The following is an 11,815-nucleotide window of genomic DNA, read 5'->3' on the forward strand; positions in this document are numbered from 1 at the left end:
GCGAAAGATTTTCTTCAAGTAGTTCTTCTAAATAAGCCAAATCTTCCTATTATTTCTGCCTCGGTAAATTTACATCCCTAGAATCTTGATTACTGGTCTCAAGTCCTTCATTTCAAACTCCCTAGCCAATCGTGCCTTCAAATTATCAATACGATCTTTGTTAGGGCCTGCTACCAACATGTCGTCAATATACAACAGCACAATAATGAAATCATTATCACCAAATCTCATGTAGTATGCACATGGATCTGAACTAAGTCTGTTGTATCCAAGACTCATGTAAAGGAATCAAATCTCTTATACCAACATCTCAGCGCATGTTTGAGACCGTATAAAGATTTGTTCAACCTGCAAACCAAGTTCTTTTTTTCTTTTTATTCAAAACCTTCTGGTTGGAGCATATAAATCTCTTCTTCAAGTTTTCTATGAAGAAATGTAGTTTTTATATCTAACTGCTCTAGGTGTAAGTAAAATGTAGCACACATTCCCAAGACTACTCGAATTGTTGTGAGTCGAACCACAGGAGAAAATACTTCATTGAAGTCTATACCTTCTTTTTGAGCATACCCCTTCACCACCAGTCTCACACGATACCTCTCCACTTGGTCATTACCATCTCGTTTTATCTTTTAGACCCATTTACTCTCAATGCCCTTCCTTCCATGTGGTAGTGGAACAAGATTCCATGTCTTATTCTTATGAAGAGCTTCAATTTCTTCCTGCATTGCAGCTATCCACCGAGAAACTTTTTGGCTATTTATAGCCTCATGGAAAGTTGATGGCTCTCCATCTTCTGTTAGTAAACAGTATGCAACATTGCCCTCCATAATGTAATCTGAGTGTCAAACATCTAGAGCACTAGATTCAGCTTGTTCTTCGTGCTCTAGTGTTGCTTCAGAAAAATCTATATCATCTCATTCGTCTCCAACTTCGACTGTAGTAGTCTCTGGTTTCTCTTTTGAAGTGCCGTCATTTACTTTTTCTTGTGTTTTGCCTTCTGCAAATATGACATTTCTACTGATTATCATCTTATGGGCAGTGGGATACCACAAGCGGTACCCTTTGACTCCATCAGCATACCCAAAGAAAATACATTTTCTGGATTTTGGATCCAACTTTAATGTTTCTTGGGTGTTGTACATAACGTACACAGGACTTCCAAATATATGTAAGCGAGAATAATCAGTCGGTTTATTAGTCCACATTTTCATCAGTGTCTTCAAATCAATTACAGTTGATGATGATCGATTGATCACATAACAGGCGGTTTTGACTGCTTCTGCCCAAAATGACTTGGCTAACTTTGCAGTTCTCAACATTGCACTTGTTCTTTCCAACAATGTTCTGTTCATCCGCTCTGCTACTCCATTTTGCTGTAGAGTGTATGCCACCGTGAACTGTCTCTTGATACCTTCTTGTTGATAGAAGTTATCAAATTCATCACCAGTATATTCTCCTCTATTGTCAGTCCTTAGACATTTGATCTTCTTTTCAGATTCAAGCTCCACATGCGCTTTGAATATTTTGAAGACTACAAACACATCTGCCTTCCTCTTGATTGGATACACCCAACATCTCCTGGAGTAATCATCAATAAAAAATATAAAGTATCTTGCACCTCCTAGGGACATAACAGGTGCTTGCCCAATATCAGAATGGACCAGTTCTAAGATAGCTTTACTTCCAACAATAGAACTATTGAACTTCAATCTGTGCTGCTTACTAGTAATACAATGCTCACAAAAGGGCAATGAAACATTTTTTGAGCCCTAGAAGAAGCTTTTATTTTGAGAGAATTTCAAATCACGTTCCGACATGTGACCAAGTTTGCGATGCCACATCATCGTTAATTCTTCTGATGAACTTGTCGATGCGACAGATGCTTCTCCTTCTTGTAGTGTTTCTTCTTTAAGCATGTACAAATTTGCAGCTATCTTTTCCGCTTTCATCACCACAAGCGCGCCTTTGATTATTTTTATAATCCCATCTTGTGTATGGGTTTTGCAACCAATGCTATCTAATTGTCCTAAAGACGATAGATTTTTCTTCAAGCCATTTACGTGCCGTACCTCCTGGATAGAGCGAATTGTACCATCATACATTTTCAATTTGAAGGTACCAATACCAGTGATCTCCAAGGCATTATCATTTTCCATAACTACAGATCCTCCTGGGATAGTCTCATATTGATGGAACCATTCCCTCATTGGTATCATGTGCCATGTAGCTCCTGAATCCATAAGCCAGACATCAGAAAATTTCCTTCTGCCTTCAACAATTATTGTTGATTCGCTGTATAAAATTTCACCATCATCTGAGGTGCTTGCTACACAACCCTGAGCTTTTAACGTCTCAGGACCTTTTCCTTTAGCTTCTTCATTCTTCTTGAGACTCCAACAATCTCTTTTTAAATGTCCTTTCTTGCCACAATAATGACACTTGGCATTTTTCTTACTCCTGGATTTTGATCTACTCTGATTATGACTCCCATTGGAGCCACATTCCGTTGATCTCTCTCTCATCATCGTTAAAGCTTCCACCTGATGCAAACTTGTCGATCTGTCCTCCTTGTTTTTTCGTCGACTTTCTTCTTCAAGAATGGCAGCTGCGACATCATCGAAGACTAGAGTTTCAAGGTTGTTGGTTAAGTTGATGAGTTGATCATACGAATCTGACAGACTTTGAAGTAAGATTTCAGCACGTTCACCCGCCTCTATATTATGCTCCATTGATGTGAGCTGTGAAAATAGAGTGTTCAGGGTGTTGATTTGGTTGGTCACCGTAGTTGACTCCATCATCCGAAGGGTGTAAAGCTTCCTCTTCAAGAAGATTTTTTTGTGTAACGATTTGGTCTCGTATAGCTTTGTCAGCTTATCTCATATTTCTTTCGCCGTCTTTTTCTCTGCCACACTTGACAATACTCCATCAGCCAGTGCAAGGTGCAGATTAACAACTGCGTTGCTATCCATCTCGTTCCACTTAGCATCGTCAGTGATCTCCACGGGCCTCTGTCCAATTGCCGCCAAGCATGCTTTTATTCTCATTTTCCATAATGAGAAATTGTTCCCATTGAACTTTTCAACATCATACTTTGTCGCCATTTTTTTTTTCACCAGTACTATGATTTAACAACAACTCTACATAGAACCTTACTCTGATAACACTGTTAGGGTAATAACGCGTGGGTCGACTTTGACTAACAAATAATGAAATTGAGAAAACGCAACTAAAAATGGACACAAGTATTTACGTGGTTCACCCAATTTTGGCTACGTCCATGAGCAAGTATAGGAGGATTTTACTATAGTAGGAGGATTACAACAACTCTCTAAATACAAGGAGATACCAACAATTAATCTCTCTTGTAATAGGAAAAAAAACAAATAGAAAATACTCTAGGAAGAAACAATAATTTTTCTCTCTATTTTTATCTCTCTACTTACAATTTTTTCTCCACTCAATCTTTTCTTTTCTCTTAATTTTTTTCTCTCCAACACGGCTTATTTCACTTGGAATGTTAGTTCTCTATTTATAGAGAAATTTGGCTTCAAACCGTCTCACTTTGTTTGGCTCAAAACCTGCCATCAAGGAGCATATGAAAGAGGAGAGTAGGATGCATGTGAGAGCCTTGTTGGGCAATTAATAGCCTTGCATGTGGGAGACTTGTTCATGAAGAAAGTGGCTGGACCAAAGCTGAAAAATTTCACCACCTATGTATTAAATGCTTGCATGAATTTTGTCATTTTTTTAGGGTTGGCTCTTCTTTTACTAGCATCTTGAAAATTGGTGTCTTGCTCATTGTACTTAAACTCTTAGTTCACATAGCTTTGGCAAGTTCTTGCATGACTTTTAATTTTCTTTGCTCTTGATCTTGTTATTGATCCATCTGGAACATATAAAGGATCTTTGTTAGTGGGCCCTCCATGATATTCATCCTATATGGCATGTAAAAGATGAATCTGCATCCAATTTTGGTAATATTATATGATTTTTTAAGCATCTAAGGTCTTGCTTCGATTGGATTGATGCAAAATTATTGTAAGTGGCTATATTGTTCAATATGCACGTATAGTTCTTTAGTGAGCTGGAGTAAATTCTTGTATGCCAGGATCTAAGCTCGCTTGTCCCGATAAGTATCTCTATCATCCAGCCACCTATAATTTGTGGCCCCGGCCCACCATCTGGGCCCTAAAATGGGTTTCTAGCTGTGTGTCTCTATCAAATATTGATGACTATTTTCCTTCAGAAGTAAGACATTCTGCTGGCTGTCGATGGTTGTTCGGTCCAGTTGAATGTGAGAGCTAATAAATTAGATGGTCCATTCATGTTTAGCCGAGATCGGCTGGGTGTTGATGGTTGTTCGGTCCAGTTGAATGTGAAAGCTAATAAATTAGATGGTCCATTCATGTTTAGCCGAGAATTCTTCCAGGAGAGTGAGGATGAGCTATCGTATTCCACTCGGTTATAATTTGGAAATCTGCTAATTGGGTTGAAAATTAATGTACTGTGCTACAGAGCCCGGGTTTAAATCCCGGGCTCTAATCTAGGATCGAGGTGGAAACACCTCAGCTGTTGATCTTCTGCACTTGGAGAGCCCGCCATCAAAATCAGCACTCTGTCCCTGGAACGGAACCCGACATTTTCCAAAATTTATACTTAGACAGCTAGTTGGAGAATTTTGGGGTAGTAGAACTGGCAACTAGCTTTTGACTTCAACTATAGTTATTCAACCTTTCAGTCTCGCATATTTGTAGCACTTGGGGATGGGTAGTATAATGCCGTTAAATGGGCTATAGGAATTGTACTATTAATAGTAAGAGTTATTTATAAAGTGTTTATTTATATTTGACAAACATTTTAAAGATTGTTATTAATTTGTGTAGTCAAAGTTTTATATTTATAAGTAAAAATTATGACAGCATGAGTACAATAATCATAGTAATTAGGGCACAAGGATAAAATTGTCATCCATTAATTATTATTTAATTTATAATATTCCACCTTGAATGACTAATTACAAAATATGTGCCACATTAAAAACCTTGTTTGACCAAAAATTGATGAGCAAATGTACCAAACAAAGAATAGAAGAGCACAAATAATTTAACGTAATAAAATATTGCATCAATAAAACCTTTTAGGGAAAACTTAATAGGACAAAATTTGAGCAAAGGAAAGAATACATCTATTCTCCCTGATTCAATTAATGAAAAAAATCTTATATGAGTCATCCATATTTTGTATATCAATATCTTCATTATTATAATTTTGGTGAGTATATTCCATATTTCTCGTTATAATCTTTAAGTATGTCATTTTAATACAAGATATTTATCAATCTTTGGTATCTACAGTAATATGATATTTCAGTAAAAAAATAAATAAATATCAAGTTGTTGTTCTCTTCAGGATTCTCATACACAATTTGTAATACATATCAAATTATAAAACATTCATTACACGTAAAATATAATTCATTAAAAATTTATTATGAAAATCTTGTGGGAAACTCCCAATGAAGGGAAAATAATATATTATTTTTTTGAATACACTACGAAACTTATTTAATTAAAAATCTTGTCAAAAAATTTGAATGGGACAAAGCATTGGTCAATGAAAAAGAGAACAATTCGCATTTACTCCCCTCGATAACATAACTTAAATTATATGATTTGACATATTAAATCCTTTAGGAAAGTATTAATAGTTTTATCAGATGAGTTGTCTATAAACATATCTCTTATGTAAATATACACATTTGGGTGTTCAGATTGCAAGTCAGAAACTTCAAATTTCTATAGTAAGTATAATTTTTTTAGGATGGCATCCTTTTATTTAGTCAGTTATTTATAATTTGGTATTTTTCAATGATTTTCATTCGTCATCCTCGTTATAGTTCATAATATGAAGCCCTTCATTATGTAGAAAAATATTATCAACAACCTTTCCTTTTATTTTCTTTTCTTTTCAATTTCATTTCTTGTCCATAATGACATAATTTCAATATCTCAAGCACTTGAACCTCTTTTAAGACTTTACATTTTGTCATGTGATATACTCATTAAGATTATATGGCTCCTCAAATGGACCACCTTTACTATTTTCTCCATTTTTTAAAATATTTATCTTGAAATTGAATACCATCACGCTTCAAGCTTGTCATTGATTTATCAAATATAATGGCAATGAATTGTCCTTCTAGGACGTCATTCGAGTTAGAGTACTAAAAGTTGGTTCAAATTTTCTTGTGCGAGAATCTAGATAATATAATGCTACATTATATATATTATTTTCAGTTTCTTAACTTTTATTTTTATGCTAAGAAAATTGTCCAATCAAAATGACAATAAAAAAATCTAGTTGTAAAATTCCATATGTTAGTGTTTAAGATATTTCTAAAGTTCAAATAAATATGTATTTTCAACGTTCTTTAATATTTATCTCAATGCACTGTTGTGAACAATTTTACATATATTGCATTATTAAACATATTTTAGATAAGAAATATCAGGCTTCTAAACATAAGTTAGAGGGAGACTATATGTTGGCATGATCGTAATAGTGATGTTATGTGTAAAAAATTGCTTCTTCGATAGGACAAAACATGAATAGCTTATTTATAATGTTAAGAGTCCCCGCACCGTTTCATTTAATTGCTCTATCATAAAGAAAGGAAATGAAATAATTTTTTGATCAATCGCATGAACCGTAACTTCCTTAAGCAGAAATTATGAACATTTAATCTCAATAGGAATGATTTAGTAATTGACTGGATTCATACAAATGATTTGCTAAACCATGAATTCGTTCAAACATTATCCCAACCAGTTATTACTATAGTATTTGTGATCTAAGAGCACTAATATTAAGAAGACACATTGTGTAATTTCAAAACTATACTCACACTTTAAAATTTGAGCTAGTAATATTGCAAATTTCAGATGGCAAATATTAATAAAATCATTCCATATCTAGTAGATATATGATACAAAAAAGATCTAGATGATCAATATGAATGGTAACGGCCCCATCTATCACCCTAAATAATTTTCAAAACTTCAGGGATACAATCCCAACTTCAACTAGCGATGGTTGATTATCAATTTTCGATAAGTAGAGCAAACAACTAATAAAATTTTATTGATTTTCTGATTCTTCAATTATTATTTATTCAAATCCACGTGTCACAATTAACCAATGATAAAAGCAATAAAATATATATATATTTTGTCAGATTACTAATAGGTCTAAAATTGTAATTTTTTTAGGAACATAACACGGTGTTTTTCAAAGAATAACCGCATAATATTGTTCAAAAATATTAGGTATAAGATTTATGCTCTTTCGAGATCAATAAAATAATATTTTTATATAAAATTATGATTTCATGAATAAATTTATAATTCTTCAGGAAAAATAAAATATAATTTCAAAGTACTAACACGATATTTCTTCATAATGTTATTTTAATATACATGCTTCTTCAAAAAAGAGGGCGCAATATTCTTCCAGAAAATTGATCTAGAGTATTACTTCTTCTAAAATAATAATTTATTATATTGTTCTGGAGTACTGTACGAAATAATGAATTACATTCAAGCGAAAATATGTCTATCAATTGGTATAACTTCTACAACATTGTTATAATTTAAATTTAAAAGAATATTGACTTCTTCTTTTTTTAACTAAAAGAGGAGTTTCTTTATAAATTCAATTTATTAAAATTTAGTGTCTTTTTTTTTTTTTTTATCGGAAGAGTAATTACTTTTCCTACATCCACGTGGTTGGAGCCTTTCAAGAGCAAAAAGGGAATATGTTTTGCCAATTCAATTGGCTAGAACTTTGTGATTGATAACATGTTACTAATTCGAGAGGAAAAATAATAAAATAGAGAAGTCATAATTGAGAACTAAAATCATATATTTATAGGTAAGAATTAGGACTATAAAGGTACAAATAATTATAATAATTAGGAAGGCAAGAATACAGTGATCACTCACTAATTAATATTTAATTTGTAGCAAAAATAGAATTTCAAACATATCAATAAGCTCTCGTTTGACCCTATTAAATTACACGTAAATAAAAAAATAATATTACACGTAAATAAAAAAATATTTTCTTCTTTTTCAACCGCTCTTTTTTTTTTTTTTTTTTTATCGGAAGAGTAATTACTTTTCCTACATCCACGTGGTTGGAGCCTTTCAAGAGCAAAAAGGGAATATGTTTTGCCAATTCAATTGGCTAGAACTTTGTGATTGATAACATGTTACTAATTCGAGAGGAAAAATAATAAAATAGAGAAGTCATAATTGAGAACTAAAATCATATATTTATAGGTAAGAATTAGGACTATAAAGGTACAAATAATTATAATAATTAGGAAGGCAAGAATACAGTGATCACTCACTAATTAATATTTAATTTGTAGCAAAAATAGAATTTCAAACATATCAATAAGCTCTCGTTTGACCCTATTAAATTACACGTAAATAAAAAAATAATATTACACGTAAATAAAAAAATATTTTCTTCTTTTTCAACCGCTCTTTTTTAAAAAAAAAAAAATCATTCCACTCATTTTCATTCTTCGAAAATGAGGGCCAAACGAGGGCTTACGAATATTTAGTTGTTTTCAATTACATGGTGGGTTGGCCCAATCTTGAAATAAAGAAAAAACATGTAACTAAGCTACCATTCCACATGAATCCTTTTACGATGGCGACTAATTCTTACTCAAAATTCAAATTTTCAACTAAAAACTACCTAGTTACTTCTTTCAATATCACCTCGCTATTATGGTTTGTAACTTGCTTAATTCTTTGGTCAATATTGTCTTCTCATTTTAGTAAACAATTTGCTTCTTGTTATATTCCTAGAAATGGGAACAAACTAGTACTCTCATAATACATCAGCCCGACTACATTAATCATATTCCGTTCAATAAAATTTGCATGCTAGTTTCAAATTTATTTATTTTTATATTCTAAACTTGAGGTCAAATATTTCTTTATTTTACTATTGTGTAATTACCTTAATCTAAAATTCAATTTATGGCCTAAAAAATAGATTTATTTTTTGAAATTACTAGTCACCGTAGTTATTAACGAATTGGCGCTTACACTTGCAAATGTTTGTTCCCCAGCTTCATGGTAGAAAGTTTGAACACATGTTTACATCATCGAGATTTACAATTTATCATATAAGGCCAAACATCTTGATGAATTATATCTACAGACTTTTTATATATGATATGAATCGTATTTATTTTTTTAGTTTTTCTAGAAATGAGAGTGCTTTATTAGAGTATGATAACCCGAATTTTATTTGGTCCGGTCCAAAAAAACTCTCGGTACGACATATGTGGTAAAATTACATTTATGAGAAATTTTGGGGTACGTGGTGTTAACCATCCAAAACACTTCCCTCAAGTACTTATATTTGATATAGTGAAATTTCTCATTCTCTCTCCCATTTGTTTTTTCTTGTTTAGAGTTTCCACATAAATCTATGTTCTTATTCTTATTTTTTTTAATGTCTATTCTCGTTTTTTTTTTTTTTTTGGTAACAAATCCTGATACCGAAAGCATGTCATAATATCGAGGATAACTTGATATAAGCACAATTATAAGAATATTTAGGCTAAGGCAAACATCATATTGTACAACAATTTGATAGACCATCTTCAACCTAACACCAAAATTTAAAGTAAGTTTTGCACCATTTTAAAAGAAATCTCGCATAAAACTAAAGTTATTTTCAACCATTACACCAAAACTTACAGCAAATGAACAACATTTGATCATTTTCTTCACATTTTTTTAATTCTTAACAATTTATTTATTTAAAAAATTATTTCTTTATTTATTTTACAAAATAAAAATTAATAAATAAATAATTATGCTAAACCAACAAAAAATATTAAGTTCATTAACTATTTTTTATTCTCATTTTAATTAATTCATTAACTATTATTTTTTTACAATATTAAAATTTATTTTAAATGCACATTATAATAATAATAATAATAATAATAATAATAATAATAATAATAATAATAATAATAATTTATTGTATTAAACATATATAACATAATTGATACAAATACCCTTCATCAATTTGTATTGCAAGTGAAAAAAAGGGTAAAATTGACTTTGCACCACTTGAAAGTGGTGCAACCAAATGGTGCAAAGTAAATAGTGTTTGAGGCCTTTTGCAACAAATTTTGGTGCATTTTGGTATTTCGGTATCTCACTTGGTGATGCTATTAGGTTTGCTTTCAAATCTTATCAAGAAAATTTCTTGTATTTTAGGCTATATTATTAATCTGTATTTTCTGTTTAATTCATAATCATATTGTTTTTGAAGTAATGCATGGCTAAATATATCCTTTTTTTAGTGAGGTCACTTCAAACTCCACTTGAATAATGGTGCAATTACAATCGCTGAAGGTCATATTATCAAACTAATATATCAAATCCACCTCAATATTTATTGAGTTGACCAGTATTCAAATATGTAATTTTGGTCGATTTCATCACTATCTTAACATTTTAATTATATGCATATATGCATATTGATGGACAAAATCTCGCAAGTATACAATATCTCAGACTAGTAAGAAGGATGAGTTACCAAATTAAAGATTTAGAAGTTTAGGGCCTGTTTGGCTTGTATTTCGATTTTTAGTTTTGAATTTTGAGTTCAATTTAAGTTTTTTGTTTTGAGAATATGTTTTTAAGATTGTTAAAAACACGTTTAGTTTATTATTTTAAAAAATTATTTTTCAAAATAGAAAACTAAAAAATATGTTCGTTTTGAAATTTTGAAAATTTGTCTAATAACATCTTATTTCATAAAATTTGATTATTCAGTAAAAGTTGGTAAATCTTACAATAGTTTTTTCTCATTACAAAAGTAAAATAAAAATAAGTAATAATTGAATTCAAAATATATGAAATAAAAATAAAAGTAAATGACATGGAATAAAAATATTTTTATATGAACTTACTTAAATATTTTTGTAGAATTTTATATAAATAATCATTAAGAGTTTGAATAATGTTTTGAATTTTTTATTCTAAAAATGTTTATTTTTTGAATTTATTTTTCTTGAATTTCATTTTTTAAAATTTGATTTATTAGAATTTTGTAAATTTATTTTTTTTAAAATTTTATTTAAATGCCCATTTTTCATGTTTTGAACGTATTCAGAATTTTCACTAAAAACATTATAAACATAAAAACTGTTCTTTTGAATTTTATATTATAAGTTTAACCGTACTTTTGAAATTACATTTTCAAAAATGTCAAATCAAACACGTTTTCTGTGTTTAGCAAAATTGAAAACTAAAAATAACATGTTTTGAGTGTATTCAGAATTTTCACTGAAAATATTAAAAACATTCCAAAAAACAAAATATTTGAATTTTATATTATAAGTTTAATCTTACTTTTTAAAATATATATTTAGAAATATTAAACCAAACACGTTTTCTGTATTTTGTAAAATTGAAAACTAATAACAACAAACCAAATGCACCGTAAATCTTTTGTTTTGAAGATTAAGTATCATATTGCTGTACTGGTCAAAAGATTGAGTACTTCTGCTACTATTTTCCCTACAAACGAATGCGAAAATGGTAAGTTGGTGGTGACTGTGGATAAAATTAAATGGAGTCAAAGATTACACTTTATTTTTTCACTTTTCCTTTTCGTGGGGTTTCTTTTCTTTTCTCTTTGCTTTTCTCTATTTTCGTGCATTGCAGTTGGAACAACTTGATTACAGCAAAAGTTTAATGAAAAACCATAGAAT

The sequence above is a fragment of the Olea europaea genome, unplaced genomic scaffold, assembly GCF_002742605.1.
Source record: "Olea europaea var. sylvestris unplaced genomic scaffold, O_europaea_v1 scaffold3053, whole genome shotgun sequence".
Taxonomy (NCBI): Eukaryota; Viridiplantae; Streptophyta; class Magnoliopsida; order Lamiales; family Oleaceae; genus Olea; species Olea europaea.